General features: G+C 37.3%; 1 pseudogene; it reads left to right on the plus strand.

The window, feature by feature from the left end:
• The first annotated feature begins 428 nt into the window (after window positions 1-428).
• On the plus strand, window positions 429-815 carry LOC143545402 (shikimate O-hydroxycinnamoyltransferase pseudogene; annotated as a pseudogene).
• The last annotated feature ends 6149 nt before the right edge of the window (window positions 816-6964 follow it).

The raw sequence follows: 6964 nt of genomic DNA on the forward strand, positions 1-6964 counted from the left end.
ACATCATAGAGTAATTATCATAGAGTAATTACATAATTACTCTACTTGTATATATAATTACTCTATTTGATTATTACGTTTAGCACGTTAATTTTATTTGTATTTGATCCAAACCCTATATATTTTTATCTAGATAGGGACTTTCTCCATTGTCATTTTTCATTTGTATCATGCACGTGATATATGTTTACATATGTTTATTGATACCAGTAACACATAGTCACATACAACTTCTTAACACCCCAGCTGTACACAATTTTGAATGTTTCATTCAACAATGAGACACGTACGTCAAACAAATTTCACCTTATCTACATCACCGATTGCTAGATCGATCTATACTTAAATCCTAAATGTGTCATAGAACATCATCAGGATCATTGACAAAACATTAAACACAGATGAAGGTGGTCGTAAAAGAATCGACGATGGTGAGGCCAGCGGAGGAGACACCCTTTGTAAAGCTATGGAGCTCTTGCCTTGATCTCATTGCCACGAACTTTCACTCGAAATTGGTGTATTTTTATCTGCCCAATAGTCCTCCCAACTACTTTGATATGAAAGTTATAATAGACACTTTGAGCAGGGCGTTAGTTGCGTTTTACCCAATGGCAGGGCGGTTTAGATATGACGAAGATGGTCGTATTGAGATCGATTGTCAAGGACAAGGGGTCTTGTTTGTGGTAGCCGAGTCGGATGGCGTTATCGATGATTTCGGTGACTTTGCACCCTCATTAGAGTACTTGAAACTCTTTCCGGTGGTCCATTCCTCGTTTGGATTTGAATCATATCCTTTGCTGGTCTTGCAGGTCTAGAATATGAGATAGTTTAGTTCTAGAGTCAAAATTATTTCAACTTTGATTTAGCATCATGACGTGTATACGTGTAACAAGTTCAACTTTAATTCTAGAGTCAAATTTATTTCGGGAAAAATTCTTGAAAAGGCCATTCTGAAGAGAGAGAAAAAAGAATTATTCAAAAATGGCCAAGTTTCCTAAAATGATCTAAATAATTTGTACTTTGGCGACACCTTGAAAATATAACCGACGAGATAGCTGAACCTATTAAAAGATGACACGTGGCAAAAAAAAAACTGAAAAGTCCGAACATATTTTTGAAAATCTTGGGGTTGTCGTTTTATTCATTAAATCTTTTGGTAAAAAAGTCTCCTCATACGGTTTTTTTAATGTTTCTTATATGGTCCGTACAGATTCTATTTTTTTTTAAAAAGAGTTTTTTAAATTACGTCTGCCAAGACGCATTTCAACTGAATTTGTTCCAAAAGATCAAATTAAATGTTAACCCTTTTTGTGTACTTCCATATACCAGCAACAAATTAAATTATTTAATTCATAGGGAACCGTTTGTAAGTAGTAACCCATCGAAGTTGTTGTTCTTTCTTTTTTTCCTTATAGACTAGCAACAAAATAAATTAAACCAACGAGTACAATGTTGATCAGTTCCTTACATTAGTAATGAAAAATATGAATAATATGATAAACTTATAACTAAAACGTACGTGTGACAACAGAGATAGTAGCCACGGCTGACAAAATATTCAGACGATATGATTGTCATGTCAGCTCAGTCGAGTTCCCCTTTAAGATGTATGTTAATTATGGGGATTAGGCTTCTTGAGAAAACTGAATATAGGAGATCGAGAAGAGAGGTACACGAAAATATTAGATGTGTGTTTAGGGTTATGTTAGAGTATATAACATATTATATTTTTATATATTTCATTTATAAAAAAATCTAATCAATTACTAACGGGTACTTAACAGGCAAACGGGTATTTTACCTGTTTAAATACGAAAATTAACAGGTAGACTGTTTAGTACCCGAAACATATTAAGCTCATACCCGATACCTGTTAATTTAATTCATGTATATTCGTGTATCGTGTCTATATTGCCAGCCCTATACAGTATTAAGAACATGATGTTTTACAATATTCAGATTTTCCATTGTGGCATCTTTATTTTTATCTACGTTTCGATATAGATGATGTTAACTTTTATCAACGCTTAACGTGCCATAACGCGACTGTCCTGCCGCAAAACACAGATTTTAAATACTAGTTATATTATATACAGTGTGTGTGTATATATATATATATTAACAACCATTTTTATTCTTTTTCACGTAAATAATGATTCATGAAACTCCAAATTTACATGCAGGTTATACAAGTCGTTTTATGCCCCTTCCTTACACGTCATTTGCTAACAACACGTGTTCTCATCTGCTTGTTTCTCCTTTGTACTTAGGTCAAAAACACAATTCCACTTCCTCCATTCAGTCTTTCCGATCTTTTAATCTTTAAGTTTGGCTGTACTCATTTTTCGGGATTCTTATTTGCCGAGATTCGCAAGGTGAAGGTTACTAACCGGAAGAGGCTCAATCGTCTAGGTACGTAGATTGCCCGCCTTTTCGCTTAATAGTTTACTGCATGTTGCTATGTGTGCTTGGATTATGGAGATTTTGGTTTTATTATGCTACATGTTTATGTGTCTGCTTTGGTAATGAATGTTTTGATTTTCTGAATGTTGGAAGTAATTATCCTAAATTTTGGCGTAACTTGGATTAATATACCTATTAGGCTATTATAAATAGTTAAATACATTAGGTAAAAATTTTCAGCTACGTTTCGGTGCATTCGAGAGACATCATGGTACCGACAACAAGCAGGACCAAATGGGACCGTTCAGGACTACATAGATCAGCCCCAAAACGTCCATAAACAGCCAAGAATGGCTACATACATCAACCAACAACTGCTTCCAGAACCTGCCAAAAAAGAAGATTCTAGAGCTGCATCAATCTGCCATAAGTAAGATGTCAAAACCTGATCAATTGCAGGATATTTGTGTAAAACTTGGTGCAACATCAACTCGAATGACCCAAATGGATAATACGAAAAGTATAAGGGTGGTATGGAAGATCTCAAGGGGCGGTTTGGTGGAGATCCAAAGTTCAGGGACCAAGTTGAATAACTTGGTGTCATAGTTATATTTTATTTATTATTTAATAAATTAGAATTATGTTTCCTAGTTTGAGTAGGATTAGAATTGTGGGTATTATATAAACCCATTAAAGGTTTTATTTGTGTGGAGTAGAGAGAGTAGAAAATATGTGTCCTTGTTTCTTATTAATGAAAAGAGCCGCATAAACGTTTTATGCAATATCGTCTTTGGTGTTCTTGATTCACTTGTCTAAGGTTTAACAATTTGCGGATGTATGGAAGTCTCTAGATCAGCTTACAAAGTCCCTTAATTGCTGGATATTGCAAGATATTTTGCTAGATATCTCTAGACATTTGAATATGATATTTTGTATAGAAAAATCTGGATAGGAAGCATCTAAGAATCCAGCAAAGTAGTATAAATAGGTGAAGCTAAGCATCATTTGGAAGCATCCAAGCTCTTGTAAACATCAAACACTTGTAACATATCTTTCTAGTAATTTAAACTCTTTTCATGCATACTTGTGTTCAAGTATTACAAGCACCACTCACTTGTTCAAACACAAGCATTATTACTTGCTACATTGCAAAGCAACACACTTTACCAAAGACTTTTGCTGCCAAAACACTACAAACCTAACCATCAAGGCTTACTTAGACCAAGTTCTAAGGCCGCACGTGAGTCAAAGGAATACCTCCGTGACATTTGGTATCAGAGAGCGTTCGATTCATTGGGATGGCGTCTGAAAAGAAGGTCGAAGATCTAATCCTCACCACGGGAGCAGAAACTCAGAAGGGCAAAAAGTCTGCTAAGTAGCTGATTGCGTCCTTAGACAAACGAGTCTAAGACGCCGAAATACATGTCGATGCACTCATAGCCGAATTCGACACGTATAGGTAACACGTCGATGAATCCCTACACAAAATAGTCCCCATGGAAAGCAACAATGGAGGACTATGAGAAGACTTTAAACTTGCAATCATAGTGATGCAAGACAAAATAATAGAACTACTAATGAACGAGCTGGGCATATTCAAGAAAGCTTTGAACACAAACTTTTGGCATATGAAGAAAGCTTCAAAGAGCTACAAACCGAAGTAAAGATACTCAAACAAGCCTTTGCAAATGGAGGTGACGTTGGAGGCACCACCAAAGTGGATCACCCCAAAACCAACACCATTTGTTGGCAAAAGGGAAGAGCGAGCCGTGGACGACTACCTTTGGGAAGTTGAGCAATACTTCAAAGGCATGGAAATTAAAGGCGATGCCAAAAGAATCAATGGTGGCACTCTACCTAAAAGACACCACTGCACTATGGTGGTGACGTAAAAACATAGAGATTGAACAAGGTATGTGTGCCCTTACCACATGGGCTGAGTTCGTCAAAGAAATCAAGAAACAGTTCTATCCGGAAAAAGCCCAACATGAAGCTAACGTTCGACTTCGAAATCTTAAACATAAGGCTCAATCAAGGAGTACATTAACGAGTTTACTACTCTTGTACTCGAAATTCCGAATCTTTAAACCAGCGACTCACTAATTTACTTTATCGATCGCTTACAATATTGGGCGAAAACTAAACTTGAATGCCGAAACGTTCAAGACTTGTCATTAGCCATCATTGCTGCTGAAAACTTGGTTGATCGTAACGAACAATGATCACCAAGGCCCACATCCGTGGATCATAACAACAAAACTGGTGGGAGCCAAACCCATCAGCAATTACAATCAAAATCGAAGAGATGATACAAGAAAACCAGCATACCAACCAAGGTATGCAAAGAACCAATGGCGAGTAAGAATTTTTTTTCTTTGTGATGGGCCACATGACACATGATATTGTCCAAAGAAATCCAAGTTAACAACACTAATAAAAACCGAAGAAGAACCTGACGAAACTTAGGAAGTTCGTATAGGGGAGGTGCAGCTACAATTGTTAAGCACCTTAATCACTCAACAAGGAAGACCTTCCGCAATGGCAAACCAAAGTAACACAACATTTGTCGAGGGAAAACCAAAGGGACTTCGCTTTGTTACCCTAGAAATCCGAGGGCAACGAGTGAAGGCGCTAGTCGATATCGGCGCAAGTCACAATTTTATAACTCCTGAGATGGCCAGGAGGCTCTGCATAAGAATTACAATTCAGGAGGCCTGGATCAAGCCCGCATCTAGAGACGCCCAACCGATCCCAGGAGTAGCCTAGGAGTAAGAGCCAAGATCGGTGCGTGGACCGGAAAATGCATTTCTCTGTGGCACCCCTAGATGACTACGATATCATACTTGGGTTGAAGTTCTTTGAAAAATAGGGGATGCCATTACGCCAAGCATGAGCACGCTTTGCATAATCAAAGAAGATCAAATGTACACGATAGCCATGGAATCCGGAAAATTCAAACTAGAGACAACCATAGCCGCTTTAAGACTCATCCACCCAAGCTTAGGATTAGAGACTCGCAACGAGTGCGTTGCGAAATCAGGTGGGGGATAATGTCACGCACCGCCAAATTTTCAGCTCGTTTCACCGCTTTTCCGGATTCCGCGTTCGAGAGACATCCGGAGCTGTTGGAAGTACCGACAACAAGCAGGACCAAATGGGACCGTTCGGGACTACATAAATCAGCCCAAAAACGTCCATAAACAGCCAAGGCATACATCAGCCAACAACTGCTGCCAGCCAAAAAAGAAGATTCTAGAGCTGCATCAATCTGCCATAATTAAGATGTCAAAACCTGATCAAATGCATGATATTTGCTGTTGTATGGAAGTCTCTAGATCAGCCTACAAAGTCCTTTAATTGCTGGATATTACAAAATATTTTGCTAGATATCTCTAGACATTTGAATAGGGTATTTTGTATATAAAAATCTGGATAGGAAGCATCTAGAATCCAGCAAAGTAGTATAAATAAATGAAGCTATGCATCATTTGGAAGCACCCAAGATCTTGTAAACATCAAGCACTTGTAACCTATCTTTCTAGTGATATAAACTCTTTTCTTGTATACTTTTGTTCAGGTATTACAAGCACCACTCACTTGTTCAAACACAAGCATTATTACTTTATACATTGCAAGGCAACACACTTGCCATCGTGTTTCTGGGTAAGTGTATTCTAACCATTGTGTGCACAGTTAATATATTACCCTCGAAGGCAATTGGCATTAAAACTGTTTCAAAATGGTGCTCGATCGAAAACCCATCTTCGACCACAAGAAAATAACAATATATCTATGACCCAAACCAAGAATACTAGCCCTGAAGTCACAACACCAATTGAACTACCTACTCATATTGAAACCGAAGGGCCCACCAGAGAAAGAAGAGAAACAATCTAGTCTAAACAACTCTATTTATGAAGTGAAACTCCTACCATCGATCGATCATGCATTACCCAACTCCAACCAAGACTCCTCCACGGTACAATATGGCTAATTGTTTCTTATATAATAAATTCTCCAATAATACAATGCTTTTTCTGACGGCATTACAATGATGAGCCCAAAACGTTTCATCAACTTTTGCATGATAGAAATTAGAGAGAGGCCATGAAACGAGAAATTGAAGATCTTGAGTCATATGGAACACGTACCATAAAATGGGGAAATTTTTTTAGAATGTTGACTTTAATTCATGACACTTTTGACCATGTCACCAAATTAATGACTACTTGAACCGCTAGACATTGCGGTCAAAAGAAATTGGGTAATACATAAACTAGATGTGAATAACGTCTTTCTACACATAGATTTGAATGAGGAAGTCTATATATAAATTCCTCAAGGTTTCGATAAAGGAAAAGAAAAGAAAGTTTGTTGAACAAGAAAATCACTATATGGTCTAAAAAAAGCATTAAGAAACGTGTACCAAAAGTTCACTTTAGCATTGCTTGAAGTGGTTTTCAACAATGCAAGGCATACCAATTATTCATTTTATAAACCAAAGAGACATTCATGCGGCTTTTATATAAGCGGATGATGTGATTTTGCTTGTGAAAGACGT

The sequence above is a fragment of the Bidens hawaiensis genome, unplaced genomic scaffold, assembly GCF_021521415.1.
Source record: "Bidens hawaiensis isolate Kalapana, Puna unplaced genomic scaffold, B.hawaiensis_p1.1 tig00013943_1, whole genome shotgun sequence".
NCBI classification, from domain to species: domain Eukaryota; kingdom Viridiplantae; phylum Streptophyta; class Magnoliopsida; order Asterales; family Asteraceae; genus Bidens; species Bidens hawaiensis.